The sequence below is a fragment of the Macrobrachium nipponense genome, chromosome 25 (genome assembly GCF_015104395.2).
Source record: "Macrobrachium nipponense isolate FS-2020 chromosome 25, ASM1510439v2, whole genome shotgun sequence".
NCBI classification, from domain to species: Eukaryota; Metazoa; Arthropoda; class Malacostraca; order Decapoda; family Palaemonidae; genus Macrobrachium; species Macrobrachium nipponense.
This window is the reverse complement of record NC_087214.1, coordinates 9,853,540-9,871,895: the sequence shown is the minus strand read 5'-3', so window position 1 is coordinate 9,871,895 and position 18,356 is coordinate 9,853,540. Positions and strand designations below refer to the sequence as shown.

The 18,356-nt window shown below is 37.4% G+C and overlaps 1 long non-coding RNA gene across 5 annotated transcripts; it reads right to left on the bottom strand.

Moving 5' to 3' along the window:
• Window positions 1–11,124: 11,124 nt before the first annotated feature.
• On the bottom strand, window positions 11,125–17,933 carry LOC135199284 (uncharacterized). 5 transcript variants are annotated; one of them, XR_010311019.1, is made up of 9 exons: window positions 16,530–17,933; window positions 15,980–16,208; window positions 13,777–13,813; window positions 13,540–13,624; window positions 13,046–13,102; window positions 12,845–12,893; window positions 12,592–12,683; window positions 11,384–11,475; window positions 11,125–11,205 (listed from the first exon to the last, which is right to left on the bottom strand). It is a non-coding gene; the product is annotated as an uncharacterized LOC135199284 (long non-coding RNA). The 5 variants fall into 5 exon arrangements; XR_010311022.1 differs by having other exon boundaries at window positions 12,841–12,893; window positions 16,054–16,208; XR_010311018.1 differs by having other exon boundaries at window positions 16,054–16,208; window positions 16,530–17,930.
• Window positions 17,934–18,356: the final 423 nt, after the last annotated feature.

The following is an 18,356-nucleotide window of genomic DNA, read 5'->3' as shown; positions in this document are numbered from 1 at the left end:
TGTACTGTCATGTAAGTGGATAAGACCCCATTGACAAAGGCCATCAGGTTCTGTCGAGTAAGTGGATAAGACCCCATTGACAGTCCCACAAGAACTCTTAGCCATAGGTCACATCCTCGCTGAGGCTCTTGAGACGAAGCAGACTCCTCAGCAATAGCTAGGAAGTCAACCCTCTGTCTAAACAAATAGGAACCAAGGTTTTTTATATATTACCTACAACGCATGTTGTTTACCTGTCTAATCAGTAATTAGCTGTCTCTTACCCTCCGCCAAAGGTGCCAATCAGCTAAGTATATATCTGACAGGGAAGTTGAATGTATGAAAATGATATTGTTATTGTACAATAAAGTTTCATACATACTTACCTGGCAGATATATACGATTAAATGGCCCACCCAGCCTCCCCTCAGGAGACAGGTGGAAGAGAAAATCTGGTTATAGAACGGTAATGGTTCCTATTCCTGCCACCCAGCGGCAGGGCGGTAGATCACCTGACCTACCTGCAGCGTGCCGCGAAATTCGAATTTCTGTCGGGGACGACGGAGTCTATAGTTAAGTACATATCTGCCAGGTAAGTATGTTTGAAACTTTATTGTACAATAACAATATCATTTTACGATACCATAAATTTTAAGAAGTATTGGACAATGCTTCACGAAGGAAGGTCTATTGTGGTAATATGAATAGTTGTTGTCAATGAACGGGTGATGTATAGTACATAATGACTGAAACATACTCTGAGGCTATGAGAAGTCTTGGTGACAAGAACCCACATTTGGTTAATGACAAAATTTTAGATTTGATTCACTTATTTGAAATGTATCCTGATGTTGTAAAAGATGAAATGGGTTTGTGTACCATTTTAAAACATGATGTAACTCTCATTTAGGGGGCACCCCCAATCAAGCAGTCTCCCTACAGGCTTAATCCACAGAAAAGACTTAGGATGAAAGAGGCCGTGCAGTATCTCCTAACGAACGACTTGATCGAACCATGCTGTAGTCCCTGGGCTTTACCATTTCTTCTGACTCCTAAGGAAGATGGAACAGACAGACTGCACAGATTTCCGTAAAGTGAACATACTTACGGTAACATTCTTTTCCTTTGCCAAGGTTAGATGACCTTATAGATTCTGTAGGTAATGAAAAGTTTATTACAAAAATTGCCCTTCAGAAAGGTTACTATCAAGTGTTACTTACTCCTAAAGCCACGGAAATTTGTGACGCCTGATGGTCTTTATAAGTATCTGAGAATGCCTTTTGGAATGAAAAATGCCCAAGCAACATTCCAGAGACTAATCCATTGTTATTAGAGACCTAGAAGGTATATTTGAGTATCTTGATGATTTCCTTGTTGTCTGAAACATGGACTGAACACATGCAGAAATTACAAATATTTTTTTCCAGGTTGAGTGAGGCAGGGCTGACTATCAACTTAAAGAAAAGTACATTTGGATGCGCAACCGTTACTTATTTGGGACATGAAGTTGGATGTGGATTTACAAAACCTAAGACAGCTAACATTGATGCTATCTTGAATTTCCCTGTTCCCACTGACCATAAGTCCTTGATGAGATTCCTGGGAATGTCTGGTTTCAACAGGCGTTTTTGCTCAAACTTCTCTGCGATAGCATCTCCTTTGACTTCTATGCAGTCCTAAAAAGGATTATCAGTGGTCTGATGAATGTCAGCGAGCTTTCCGACAGAATCAAGTTAATGTTGTCTTCTGATCCTGTGCCAAGATCTCCAGATTTTACACGTCCTTTCGAGTTACATGTTGATGCTTGGGATACGGGATCCGGGACAGTGCTGCTTCAGAAGAGCGGCTCGACAGACGTTCTTCATCCTGTCTCGTATTTTTCCTCGAAATTCAAGAAACACCAACTTGGATACTCAACGGTGGAGGAGGAGGCACTCTCATCAATTTTAGCATTGGACCACTTCAAATACTTTCTTTATAGTTCTCCATTTCCTGTGTGTCAGAACTGATCACAATCCGTTAGTTTAAAAATAAAATACAAAATTCTAATCAAAGGTTAATGAGGTGGTCTTTGCTTGTTTGCATAATCATATGGTAATTTGTTTGTTTCTCGCGCAAATACCTAACAACCCTTCCAGCAAGTTGTTCAGGTGTTTGGATAATTAAAGGAACTGTCGGGTGCTTGTTTGCTCTCTCTCGTATCATTTTTAGTTAGTTCTCACCCGACTCCTATTAATTTTTTTCCCTTCCTCCGACCAAGGTTTCTGAGACTTTGGTTTATTGTTGGTCTTGTTTAGTGATATTGAGTAATGATTGTCATTGTTTGTTTTATATATAAAATGTATCATCAATGTAACCTTGTGTCTTTTTTATCAATCCTTTTGTAGCAAATCCATCCTATGAAGCAGGTCATATAATTAGTCAGAAAGAGTTGGGTTTGTTAAAAGTGTTTTTGACGAGAGGGTAAAAGAAAGTTAGATTTATATTTTAGTGTTTTTGACAAGAGGATGAAAGAAACAACGCCTCAAATAGGAGTCGATACTCGTTTACTTTGACGATGAAGATCCGATATTTGAAGTTGTTGTTGAATGACTCCTTCAACAGATGAAAATTCGAAATGAAACTTCTACGTGTCAGGTCTCCGTCAAATCTTCAAGCGGGTAATCCTTCAAAAGGCTTGAGACCAATAGTCATCGGGAGAACATGTCAGGTCTCCCTCAAATCTTCAGGCGGGTAATCCTTCAAGGGCTTGAGACCAATAGTCAGATTGGAATGCCTCCACTCACAGCACTTAGTTCCACCGCAATTCGAGAAAAGAAAAAAAAATCGTTAACACGATACTTAAATAGTTTGCAACGGGAGGAGGGATCTGGGAACAAAACAACTAAAAAAATAAATACTTGAAAATAAGAAAAAACAAGGCTGACTAAATGACTTCTAAAAAGATAAATCAATAAATTATGTTAATTTGACACCTTCCTCCTCCAAAAATATATATATATATATATTTAAATATAATACATTTTTTCTACCACTCAAACATAACATACTACAAAGAAGAAATGAGAAGGAAGAGGTGAGAAGAGAAATAACTAGACTTACAACCGTTAGACATAAATACTGTTTTTATAAATTGTATCTCTCACATTGAGTAGACTATAGAAATTTTTGTCCCTTGGCAAATTACCAACCAAATCAATGTAAATTTACGTACCCTCCAGATCAATATAACTGCTCATCAAACACTGCGTTCATCATCCCAAAGGGCATTACGTTACATTCGTAAAGCCCAAAGGGCGTCACAAAGGCGGATATCTCGCGAGCTCGATTAGATAGGGGGAACCTGGCAATAACCTCTTTAAAAGAACGAATTTAGTTATAACCTTATCAGCCCTAATCCGATCAAGACAGTCCTCAATGCGTGGGAAAGGGAGTATTAGTATTAGCATTGACCCTGCGGTATTTCTAGAGTAGCTCCAAGGACTTACCGAAGGTCTAATCAATTTCCCGCTTTACTGGATTTAATCGATAAGGACTTTGCCTGTCTTTCGATATAGAATATCCGGCACTTTCGTTTTATCCGAGGAGCTTCTACTTCATAGTTGACATCAGACAATTTCCAGGGTACCTTCCAAGGGCCCTTATAATACCTAGGTTCCAGAAAATTGTCAGTCTGTACTCACAACCTAAACAAACTCACCTGGCTCAAACGAACGTGCCTTACTTTTCTTATCATTATTTTGCTTCATCGAGGCCTGAGACAATTCTAAATTATCCTGGGAAAATTTCCAGGCAGCTGATAATCTCCCCAAGGTCCTTAACAAACTCACCCACATTCAATTTTATATGATTCAATTCATGGAAAATTTCAAGAGGACCACGTACTTTGTGTCCAAAAATATACTCAAATCTAAGGATTTGGTGGGGCCTTTCCACTAGACCAGACTCTCTGGGTGGTAAGGTGTACACATTGGTAATGTGCTACTGCAATGGCCAGTTCAGCACATTTACTCCTAAAATACACCTTGCTCGTGAAATTTGTGCCACAATCTGTTTGAATTTTACGAGGCAACCCATACCTGGAAATCACCTTTGGTGTAACTTTCCTCATAGGAAAAGTTCAGGAAACCTGTCTCTTCCAATATAGTTAAAATGACAAATTTCAAGACCGAAGGTTTATTCGCTTATGAACAAAGATGAGTAAATCCAGATTTAATTCTGGGAAATGGCCCAACCACAACGCAATCTCTGCAAAAGGATCTCCAATTGCAGGATTTGGATGCAAAGGGGCTTTAGTAATTCCTCATGTGCTAACCTAAGGACGACATCATTCTGATATTTTGTAGGTACCACAACCACTAGGACGACTAACCCTACATCAAACCTCTATTCACAGAACCTTGGTTTTGTTAAATCATCCGCACCTCTCAATTCTTAATTCAATTCAGCTTTCTGAACTTCAATAAAACTTATACAGTCACAATCAGGATTAATTATCTGAGTTACAAAACTAATACTACTACTACTACTACTGCCACCACCTACAGACCCGGGGTCTCTACCTCTAAACTACGGGTCTCTCTACCTCCAAACTACTTGGAGACCCACCAATACCTCTAAACTACTTAAGTTTAATTTATCCTCATTCTGTAAGCTGAGTAATAATTGCTACAGAGTTTTTAATTTATCCTCATTCTGTAAGCTGAGAGGATGGGGAACTTTTCCACCACTGTATCAGGGAACCCACCAGGACCACACAATTTCGTAGTCACAAAGGAGAGATTAGTATATCACTATCCTAACCGTTCATTCAGTTCCTGGGGATCACTCAAAACTTACCACATATAACTTTGTTCATCAAATGCTGCGTTCTTCACCCCAAAGGGCATTACGTTTACACTCGTAAAACACAAAGGGCGTAACAAAAGCGTAAATCCTCAGATAGGGGGAACCTGCCAATACCCCTTAATTAGCAGTTCCCTATCCGATCAAGACAGTCCTCGATATGTGGCAAAGGGAAAGAGTCATTCTTAGTATTATGCATTGACCTTGCAGAAGTCCACACACATGCGAAACTGCCCGTCAGGTTTCTTGCAAAGTACAAAGGTGAACTCCAAGGACTTACCGAAGGTCTAATTAAATCATGCTCCAACATCTACTTTCTCTCCTTCTCGACAATATCACGCTTTACTGGATTTAATCGATAAGGACTTTGCTTGTCTATTGATATGGAATATCCGGCACTTTCCGTTTGGTCCCAGGAGCTTCCACTTTATATTTAACATCAGATAATTTCCGGTGTACCTTCCAAGGTTCGAGAAAATTGTCCAAGTCTGTACATAATCACTACCTAAACTCACCTGGCTCAAACGAACGTGCCTTACTTTTCTTATCATAATTTCCCTTCATTGAGGCCTGAGATACATAATTCTAAATGATCCTGGGCAAATTTCCAGGCTGCCGATAATCTCCTTCTTAAGTCCTCAACGAACTCGCCCATACTCAATTCTTTATGATTAAACTCTAATCTGTTCTGTATGTCAACAATTCAAGGAAAATTTCTAGAGGACCACATAATTTAGTACAAAAATCAACTCTAACGGAGATACCCGTGGAACAATTTGGATGATTAAGTTTAGCAAAGAGAGCAAAGGGAAGCCCTTTATCCCTAATCCTCTCCTTGCTCATAACGGTACTTTAAGAATAGATTTCAGGGTTTGGTGGAACCTTTCACTACGCCCTGACTTTTTGTCGCCAAAGATAGTTAAAATATCAAGGGAAAATACAGGAGGGAAGGCTTCGATGGTATGGACACCTGTTACGAAGAGAGGAACATCATGTTGGAAGACATACGATGGAAATGGAAGTGCGGGGTAGAAGGAAGAAGGGAAGACAAAGAGATTGTGTGATGAACACAGAAGACGTTGCAAACATGATTGGAAAATATTATTATAATTGGATCACTTACACTGAATGAGTGCGTGCAGTCCTCCTCCCTTCAGTAGTCTTGAAGGCGGAGCTCTACAACCCTAAAAATGAAACATCATATTTTAAAAATTACAAATAGTGACATAATCGTGGGCGCCCTGTTTGGCAAATGTTAAATTCCCTCACTTTTATATTTCATTCATTCTCTCTCTCTCTCTCACATAAGATAACGTTAACTATCTACCATTAATACGACCTCTGACGACTAAACTATACCTCATATCCACATTGCATCGCACACTGCATCAACTGATCCCGGTTACTGGGCTATTTTTCCTAGTCAAAAAACTGCTAAACATATATATAGGCATGACCATAATAGATTAGTCCAAGGCGATAAAATGCTTCCTAAAGATGTAAAGGCTTATTTTGATATTTTATGGTAAAGTCGAAATTAGACACTAATCTGACCAGAGTATGGTAAAGTCGGAATAAAACACTGATCAGGAAGAAAAGAGAGAGAGAGAGAGAGAGAGAGAGAGAGAGAGAGAGAGAGAGAGAGAGAGAGAGAGAGAGAGAGAGATGGTTGAGACCTAAAATTATATCAAGTACCTAAAATTCCAGTTGCAATCCAGTCTAGTACCTAAAATTCCGGTTGCAATCTAGTTTAGTACCTAAAATTCCAGTTGCAATCCAATCTAGCAACTAAATTCCGGTTGGAATAAGGCTTTAAGACACCTAAACTACCTAAAATTCCAGTTGCAATCCAATCTAGCAACTAAATTCCGGTTGGAATAAGGCTTTAAGACACTAACTAATAAGGACGCTGTCCTCACTGTAGGCCAACACAGACTCAAAGCTCTGTAGAAATGAATTTGATTATCATTACCCAACAAGTTCATTCGTCCAAAAGCAGAATCTAAAGGTTTAGCCTTACACCTCTTCCCTAGATGTAGCCAATAATAAAATTAACGACAATTATAATAATGACGATAATCTTTGAATAATATTAACGATAATTATAATAGTGATGATAATCTTTGGTGATCCTCTTTTGAAGTTTCTATATAAATAAAGTTTCATCATCTTCTGAATAACAATAACAACTAAACCATGAAATAACAAAGGCGATTACAGATAACAAAGTCAACAGCAATGGGCGTGTGCACACGTATGTACGTTTCCGTGTACGTGTACACGTACATGGGAAGGTGGAACACCACAGCTGCTGAAACTCGCTCGCTGCTACTATTAATGAGTTGCGAGTTACTCATTTTTGAGTCATTGTTTTCTTGTGCATATTTGTTAATTATTTAATTATACGTTAACTCGAGTAGGAAATGGGCTACTGTGTACGGTGACCAGTGAACGGTTATTATGGCACCGTTGCTCCCCGTGTGTTATTGTAAAAAAGAAATTCTAAAATCAAGTTTGAAATACCACGTATGGCAACAAAGCTACCACACATGCAGTCAGCCAGTCTTATTAAATTAAATAAAAAAAAAAAAAAAAAAAAAACTGCTTCGTCTCTCTCCCTCCTTTGAGAAGTAGGTTATAAATGCAAGATTTAGACGTTCATCATATTGATAAGAGCGACTGTTCAATATCTGAGAAAAAGCCATTCGCATCTTGAATTTTGTCACAATATTAGTTCTGGGTAACTTTTAACTTCAATATTGGTTCTAGGTAACTTTTAACTTTCTTCGCTGTGCACTTGTTTAGGGGTCTCAAGTCTGAGGGGGGACAGGGGCGGGGGTGGGGTTGGGTTGTGGAGAACAGGGGACGATGTGGTTGGTCCACGAAGGCATCACAAGATTGCTGCTCAGAGAGAGAGAGAGAGAGAGAGAGAGAGAGAGAGAGAGAGAGAGAGAGAGAGAGAGAGAGAGAGAGAGAGAGAGCGCACTCGGTCCATTTAATCTCTCTCTCTCCCATAACAACTAATTCAGTTATCAACTGAAGAGAGAGAGAAAACGCATCCAAGTAAAGAATAACTATAAGGAATGCTGACCCCAGCTGTTTTGCTAATTACTTGAAACAGAAATCAGCCATTAGGCATTCAAGAATACGCAGACAGACAAAATAAAAAAAAATAAAAACACAAAAAAACACACACACACTCCCCGAGTCATGGAGTTACCCTAAAAGATGGCTATTCCAAATTTCACGCTAAACTATTTAATTATCATGGGTTCATTATCATCCCTTTGCACACCTGCGAGAGAGAGAGAGAGAGAGAGAGAGAGAGAGAGAGAACAGTGTAATTCATTAAATACATTTTTAAATATATACATACAAATATACAAATTATCTTTAAAATGTGAGAGAAATGAACAAAGCAGACATTGCAGAAAAATGATTAGAAAAACAATTGATTATACTTCGAATACTTCCATTGAATGCGTGTGTGAGGTTCTCCCCCCCCCTTCCCGTAAGTACGAAAACTGTCAACACAAGCACAATGCTTCTGGATATTGAGTGATGTTCGATTATTACGAGTGATTAGTCATGTAATAGCAAAATTTCATAACAGTAACATAGACCTATATAAGAAAATATACAAGAGCCTAAATACCATAAACTACGCTGATCTTACCTTTGAATAAAAGTGGATTCATTATTATAGGCCTACTCGCATTAGGCAGACATCAAGGCCCTGTTGTCCTCCGTTTTTTTTTTTTTTCAACTGTAATAAGAGAAAAGCTGTTGAAAATGAGGGACACCAAAGATAGGCATATTATCAGAGAGAGAGGGAGAGAGAGGAGAGAGAGAGAGAGAGAGAGAGAGAGAGAGAGAGAGAGAGAAAATTACTGTAAAAAAAAAAAAAATCCTTCATATTGAATGACCTACAGGGGGGGGGGGGGTGGGGGTTGGGGGGGGAGATTTGGTAAGCAACAAAACCAAATTAAATATTGTACCTCTTCCCACAGTTGCTCCAAACCCAAACTCTGAGCTCACCGGCGTATGATCAAGTAAGGAAAGCCTTAAACCTCCTACCTAACCGTGGTGGTACTAAAAAAAACTCACATACAATAAACAATAAGGAAAGCCTTAACCCTCCGAACTAACCATGGTGGTACTCAACTTCAAAACTAATTCAAAAAACGATATTCAGAGGGGCAATGAATACCAAATATCCCTGCCTCTCTATACATGTATAAACATCTCCCAACAGCTATACAGAGGAGCTCTCAAATTGTCCAGGTGGATAATAGGACTAACTAAACAGTAATAAGCAATGACTAAACACTAACATTCATAATGCACTTTCACTCAATAAACATCCACAGTTACTATACAAATCACACTCACTAGACACTATTACTATACACTAGGCACTCATCACACACTATACGTCATAAACACTAAGCATCACTATACCTCAAACTCAGTAACATTTACAAACACTCACTTAATCCTAAACGTCATTAAACACTAAACAATTACTAAGCATTCACTAAACCCTAAACATCCACAAAGTAACCACTCATTACTAACTAAACACAAAATACACACACACACAATCATAAAGACTTTTACCAAACATTCACTGAATACTCACTAATCATTCACTAAAGCCTAACCACTTACTGAATGCTTATGCACTAAACATACGTTAAACACTATAACATTCGCAAAACATTTTCACTAATTTCTAAATACTCACTAAACATACTTATCAAACATTAATTCACTAAACACTTAGCTCACTAAACATTCACTGATTGCATATGTACTCTAAACATTCACTGATTGCGTATGTACTCTAAACATTCACCGATTGCTTATGTACTCTAAACATTCACTGATTGCTTATGTACTCAACATTTTCAACCAACTCCACAACACTCACTGTATACTTAAACTAAACATTTACATTCACAAGACACAAACTAAACATTCACTGATTACTTACACAAACATTCACAAAACATTTATTAAAACCCTCAGGACTGGCTAAACACTCACTCATTACTTACAAAATAGATTCAATTCGAGATCGCACCTCTAGGTATATACGTATACCCTCTACGGTCCACCCCCCCGACTCTGCCGTCAAGATCCTGGGGAGGAAGGAAAAGCCGATGCTTTTGTAAGAGTAATAACCAATGGATGGAGGATGAGAACCATGAATACAGCTACCCCCTGAGAATACAGAAGCATAAATACAGTGTATTATTAAGGAAAGCCATTAAACCACAAAAATATGGTCTCACATTGAACAACGTTACCAAACCTTATGCCTACATTATCTACTTTAGTTTTAATCAATTTGGGTTATTCCTGAATTATCTAAATTTATAAAAAAAATCATCTCCGACAGCGCTATTTCATCCAAAGCTCTACGCATTCACCACCGAGTTCAATCTTAATTGGCTTATCTTAAATACCTCTAGATGTCGTTCAAGTTGACAGTACAGTAAAGCTCTGTGTGTTTTTCGTCTGACCTACATAGTAACGGGTATTCTCCTAGCCTAGCGTATACTATGGTATATCGTATCCATACGAAAATGATGTTGGCCATGTAATAGCAAAAAGTCACATCAAACAAGAAAAACTTATACAAGACAATATACACATATATAAGAGCTCAAATACCACACGAGACGGCCAATATGTGATAGAAGAGGTTGTGAAATATTGAAACAAGAAGCAAACACCACAAGTGATAAAAGGTTAGATAGTGAACCTCTACCTTACAGTTGAACAACTGGCAAATTCTGCAACAAACAACTTCAAGGGGGTGGTGTTAAACAACGTCAATTTAGAAATTTCTCCGGGTAAATGCTGACCAAGAAACAAGCAGGAATTAAAGGTAGGCATACTTTTTCCAAGCAGGAATTAAAGGTAGGCATACTTTTTCCAACATTTTGGCACCAAGAAAGTGAATTAAGGGGGAGGGGGGGGTTCTGCTGAATTTTGGAGTCTTACATGATGGACTACTATTCGAATTTCAGTTTTCTAAAAGAAAGTGGAATTTAAGGGGTGGGGGGGGGGGGGGTTGGGGGACGGGGGGGCGGGTCGCTGGAATTTTGGAGTCTTAACATGGAATTGTAACTACTTGTTCGTAATTCAAAAGTTTCTAAGGAATGCTCTGTCAGTCAGTTCCTGTAGCCGTTCCTTCAGGTAATCTGTGACTCGACTTTCACCAAGCAATCAACCTTTAAACTTGAGATTTCCTCATAAACTTACTTTGCCTTCAAGTGTCCTCAAACTTACTTTGGCAAGTGGCTTTGATTATTCTATTGCCTGGGACGACCCTCCCATCCGCTGGTCTCCAGAGATGCTACATACCAGATTCTAAAATCACAGCAGAGAAACATTACCTGAAGTTCCAAGAAATGTGCTGTAACAAACATTTTCACTAATTATATATATAAATATATATTTATAGATATTGAGAGAGAGAGAGAGAGAGAGAGAGAGAGAGAGAGAGAGAGAGAGAGAGAGAGAGAGAGAGAGAGAGAGAGAGACTTACCTGGCAGTTGCCTCCTTACGTGCCTCATAACGAGCCCACAGTCCAAGAAAGTCAGGCCCGAACTCTCACCGCACTACAGTTCCACCATAATTCTAAACCAAAACAAAAAAAATCTATCTTTAACACCATAGTTAGGTAGCTTGCAACGAGAGGAGGAACAACGGAACATAACTGAACGTTAAGGTAGCAGAGAAAAGTACAGCAGCTGAACTGCATTAGAAAAAAAAAAAAATCATTAAATCTAAGAAAACGAGGCCATTTAACGACACTTTCTTATTAAAAAGGAAAATCAATAAATTACGTTAATTTGAGTTTATTGCAGGGTTCTGAAAATCAATCAATACACGCACACGGGTGATGTGATTAAGACTGAAGTGCAGTTACGTCGTTTGGTAAGAAGGGACCATCCGTATGTCCTCAAAAAGGGAAGTATGGACCAATAGGAAAGCTATAGGTCGTTACGAAAATGCTAAAAATGAAATATACCATGTGGGAAATTCAGGCTGAGAGGAATGAAGTTTTTATATACTTTGTGCAATCTCATATGAAGTTTCGTGAATGGTGTCTATTTATTTGGAGTTTCGTGAGTGGTGGTAGTGAGAGAAAAAAAAAAAAAAATCATGCAAGTTATATTTTAACAAGACTCAAGAGGTTCGGTAATAATAATCCTTATCATTATTAACATCAAGTGGAAAGGATGGAAACTAGTAAGAAGTTATGACACTAAGAAAACAAACTAACAAGAGAGATGTCTGACATTTTGAAATATGCAGGTTAGCCATTATCAGAGTAGAGCTTTAAAATATTGAAAAGACCAAAATAATGTGATAAAAAGTTAGATAGTGAACCTCTACCTCCAAGTTGAATAATTGGCAATTTCTGCAACAAACAACTTCAAGGGAGTGGAGTTAGACAACATCAATTTAGAAATGTCTTCAGGTAATGCTGACCAGGAAACAAGCAGGAACAAAAGCTAGGAATACTTTTTCCAACATTTATTACACTAAGGGAGTTATTAAAAGGGGGGGGGGGGCGCGTCTCCTGAACTTTGGGGTCTTGCATGATGGACTACTAATCTAATTCAGTTTCTAAGGAATGCACTGTCTGTCAGTCAGTCAGTTAGTTCCTATAGCCGTTCCTTCAGGTAATCTAACTCGACTTTCACCAAGCAATCAACCTTTAAACTTGAAATGTCTTCAGAAACTTACTTTGCCAACTGGCTCCGATTATTCTATTGCCTGGGACAACCTTCCCGTTTATCCGCTGGTCTCCAGAGGTGCTACATACCAGTTTCTGAAATCTAAGTAGAGAAACACTACCTGAAGTTCAAGAAATGTGCTGTAACAAATATTTTCACTAATTACATATATTATATATATACTCATATATAAACACCAAATGGGGATGGGTTGAAAAAGAACACCAGATAGTCTTTTCATAATACAGTTTATACGTACTTACGTGGTGGTTGTGGTTTTGCGTAACCTAAATCGATGTGGTTTTTTGCAAGCTACAATGAAAATAAAAATATTCTACGTTTAGCCTAAGCCCTTATCTTATATGTTGGCAATGTTTATGAAGTTGTGAATTTTTTTTATTACCAAAAATATTATAACAGTACATAGCTGAAAGGTGATTCAACTCATTACATTAGGACTATACCTGAGAAACATGTCTCCCTCACTTGAAGATGCCCTCACACACAAATGACACCTGAACCTGTAAATGCAAAAAAATTAATAAATAAATAAATTGGAAAACCAATTATACTTTACTGAACACAAGGCTTTTAAGACAGAAATGATACTTGAATCTGTAAAACCACAATTTATACTTTACCGAACACAGGGCAAAAATCAATCACCCAACTAAACAATAGAATTCAACACACTAAAACACAAAAGATTCCATACAAATCTGCAAAAGAATAACTGTCTAATCAAGAAAGAATAATGCTTATGAATACATAAAAAAAATGGGGGGGGGGGGTGTCTGTTGAATTTTCGGGTTTTCCACAATAGATTACTAATCTAAATCAGTTTCCAAGGAATGCACTGTCAGTCAGTCAGTTCCTGTAGCTGTTCCTTCAGGTAATCTGTGACTCGACTTTCACCAAGCAATCAACCTTTAAACTTGAGATGTCTTCATAAACTTACTTTGCCAACTGGCTCAGATTATTCTATTGCCTGGGACAACCTTCCCGTTTATCCGCTGGTCTCCAGAGGTGCTACATACCAGTTTCTGAAATCAAAGCAGAGAAACATTAGCTCAAGTTCAAGAAATGTGCCGTAACAAATATTTTCACTAATTTCATATTATATATATAAACATATATTAATACCAAATGGGGATGGGTTGAAAAAGAACTAGTTTATAATAGAGTTTATACTTACAAGCAGAATACCAGCTCAAGGTAGTAGCTGTAAGATTCTAGAAGAAAAAATAAATAAATAACTTACTAGATGTGGTTTTTTGCAAGCTACAAGGAAAATAAAAATATTCTACGTTTAGCCTGAGCCCTTATCTAATATGTTACATAAGCCCTTATCTAATATGTTACAATGTTTTAAGAAGTTGACTGAATTTTTTTTATCACCAAAAAATATTATAACAGTACATAGTTAAAAGGTGATTCAACTGATTAAATTTGGACTATACCCGAGAAACATGTCACCCTTACTTAAAAATGTCCTCACCCAGAAATGAAACCTAAAAAACAAAAAAACAAAAACACAAAACAAAAAATGGAAAACCAATTATACTTTACTGAACACAAGGCTTTCAAGACAGAAATGATACCTGAATCTCTAAATCCACAAATTATACTTTACTGAACACAAGGCAAAAATCAATCTCCCAACTAAACAATAGAATTCAACACACTAAGCCACTAATGATTCTATATAAATCTGCAAAAGAAAAACTGTCTCATCAAGAAAGAATAATGCTTATATTCCATTAAAAATCGGAGGGGGGGATGTAATTACAAGATAGGTACTGAAATCAACAAAATATCATTAGTAAACAATGGGGAATCTACAACACACAAAACCTCAATAACAACACCAAACAAACTTTCAGCACAAGATCTTCCAAGGCTCTCACGTAAGTGCACAATTAAGAGCTACACTGCTCTAATCCGGATTCCACATATCAGTACATAAATATTTTTACACACACTAAATTGTCATACCTTGTTTCACATCGGTTATTACAAAAACATTCAGCGAACAATAGGCCTGTACTATATATGTGTCCTACCGAATAGCACACATAAAATTGGACAACACAGAGAAAACCAAGTTTCCCATGCGAAATTTCAAAATACACACCTGAAAACAGAATGCCCAGATTAGTAGTTATAATTCTACAAGATAGTCTTGAATTAGTACCCTAATCCCGAAATTGATCACCTAACCGTGTTGTACCTTGTCCCAACCACCACCAAATACCCAACACCCTTATATACTACACACAGTGGTACCATAAACGTTACAATACAAACAACCTCTACCTGATAACGCTTATTCCAAAATTCATTATAACACATCAACCACCTTCATTAAAACTAATATTGCCACAGAATTCGAACGAGTATCATCCTTTTATCTTCACCTAAACCCTTAACTTAATATCAGACCATTCATCAGTTATAATTCTAGCACACACCGTAACTAGAACGACACAGATAATACCTCAATATCCGCACAGCCCTCTGCAAGAATCCCTACTCAACCTTCTCTCTTGCTAATTCACTTTACCTCAGTGTCCCAATCATCACTATAAATAAAGTCATCACTATTAACCATACCCTTCTAAATCATACGCCAACGTGTTCTTGATCAAATCGTGTTTTACCATATATTTCACCTCCTTTGCAACAACCACTCTTAAAAGGAATTAATCTACATGGATATTGGCGTGGCAATAACATCTACGTCATGCTCCAAGACAGCTGTCCACTCAACCTGGTATACCCGAAAACAATTCTTTATATTTGAACACCAACTTCATCAGGTACTTACGTTTCTCATAACTCAAATGAGAAACTGAACCATCAAAATTTTACAGTCTTATTACCTGATGGCCAGTTACCATCAATACCATATTTACCCTCATTTGAGTTCTTTCTCTGAAAAAAGAATACAGGTTATTTTTAATCTTTTCCAACTATTGCCACAGCAATAACTCTACCCCTTTCCTTATATTCCTTAAACATATTGATATGGCAAAGTTGCAAAGGTTTCCTCCTACCACTCTTCAGAGCACCCTGACTTTCAGGATAAGGAGATGAAGTCACATGTTTCATACCCAACTCTGCCATTTCCTCCTTTAAATAATAAGTTTTAGAATTTCATGTAAATATTTGTTTTAGAATTTCATGTATACTGTTACCAGCCTCTCAAGGCCTACTCAAACTGTAAATCATACCCAACTCTGCCATTTCCTCCTTTAAATAATAAGTTTTAGAATTTCATGTAAATATTTGTTTTAGAATTTCATGTATACTGTTACCAGCCTCTCAAGGCCTACTCAACCTGTAAAGAATAATGTTCATTATCTTAAACTTTGGGACTGTTAAATCACTCTCCTCACCTGACTCAACGGGAAGGTCCCGGAATTCCTGTTTCTGAGCTTAATTAACAATATGAAAACCCATTATACTTAACCGAGGACAAGGCAAATAATTTTTACTCGGCCACCCAGGATGGAGGGGGTGCTGAGGAGTCCTCACACACACACACAGACTGAAGAAATGTCACGTGATCCAAGAGCATCCATCTTCAGGCCCGAACTCTCACCGTACTACAGTTCAACCACAACTCTAAAACAAACAAAAAAAAAAAAATAATAATAATAATCGTTGACACCATGTAGAAAAATACAGCTGCTGAACCGAATAAAAAAAATTACACATATGAAAACCCCATTATATGGGGAAAAATAAAAAAAGTGGTAATGCGGCAAGGCAAGGTGAAGGTCCAGAGAACAACTGTCTGAAACTCTCATAGTACACCACCCCTCAGCCACCCAGGGTGGGGGGATGGGAGGGGCTGAAGAGAGAAGTCACACAGACACACACACACCATACAAGGCTAACAAACTATTATTCTTAGTAATTTGTACTTTTCCTAGCAATACTTACCTAAACTACTTTTCTAGGAGATACCGGGATTTGTCAAATTCCGACCAAAAAATTCCTGTAGTATCTGCTTCAACCCGCCAGGTCCTTGTCCATGCCTTGTTCGAAGCCGCCCAAGGCTTCGGCAGCATAATTGCGAAGTCTCCCGAGACTTCGGATCGTCGTATGAGGCGACGGGAGCCTATGGAGGTCTCAGATGCCCCTACCGCGATGGAACAAAATATTTGTAACATTCAATATTTATCTAATAACATTACTAAAATCTAATTAAATGACACGATGACAATACTCATACTCTCAATACCAAAAGTTCTATTGATTATGAAAATATCAATGTCTCCAATAATACTTAGTATGACCATTTCTGATCCATGGAAAACAGTATTATTTAATGTCTCAAACTCTACATGACTTAAATCTAAATATCTAACACAAAACATTATTTCACTTTGTTCTCTTCCTCTATTTCCTAAATATCTACACAGTACTGTTTTACAAACCCTCAGAACACCCTAATCATTTACAAACCATTCAATTTTCAGCCATTTCCTTCTCAAGTTACATACCATCTTCTTCCACATTTTTCATGACAGGATGTCTGCCCATTTCTGAATGCTCATACTCTTTGTGTACCGAAAGAGTTCCAAGGATTACGAAAATCTCAAGAGAGACTCCAAGAATACTTAGTATGACCATTTCTGATCCATGGAAAACAGTTTTTGTTTAACGTCTCAAACTATATTACCATGTAAACAGACTTGCATTTCATAGGTTTCGGTATATTTCACCAGGTATGACCCTGATGAGGGACCAGATTTGAAATAGGCATGATTTGCCATGAATTAAATTTAAATATCTAACAAGGTCTAAATCACGATGTGCGATAGTTCTATTTATCATACCTACAAAAAGACTAAAAATGAGAAGACACTGAATTCCTACCTATCGATCTCAAGAGCAAATTAATAAAAGACTTCTCAACATGTAAATGAATCCACTGTCAAAAAACTGCTAAACGACATTTACTTAAGTGAACTGCTTGACTACTGAACCGACTCCATAACCTATAATTATATAACTATTTAAATATATGTACAAAATATTTTGAGATAGAGACCAAAAATAATACATCAAGTTCAAAACAATAAACAAAAAGAAAGGACTGTGATTATTAGAGTTCCAAACAAGAGCAGAAAGAATTTTAAAAAAAAAATTATTGGAAAACCAGTAAAGAAATGATAAAATGGATACTTATATTGCTTTGGGCAACTTCGCCTTCATAGTTCATAATGCAGTCAAAATGCAGTCACTCCTGCTCCTTTCTGTAGGTCTTGAATCAATGGAGGTGGGTCTCCAAGCAGGGGCTGCATCACCTTCAATATGAAACAAGAAACCTATTAAAAAAATTGAAAATAAAATGACATCCCCATCAAACACTAATATACACATACATAAATATGTATACATACACATACATACATGTTATATATAAATATGCCTCAAAATTTGTCATCAACCTGCCCCCAGTAACTATAACGTTATAATAAAAAGTAACTAACTTCAATATCACAACTATAACTTCACTAATATCAATTGAGCAACTTGGCAAGTTCGAGAAAGATCTTTCTTCAAAATATTTTCTTGTCAGTATGATTAAGGTAAAATGTGAAACAAGGAAGGAGCAAGAGAGGTTATCTCAGTATGAACCTGTAAGACATTTAAAAAAAAAAAAAAAAAAAAAAAAAAAAAAATGTTGGGGGGGGGGGGGGTGTTCATTCAGTCCACCGAAACTCGCCTCCCTCTTAATAAAACAAAACACAACGAAAGTCG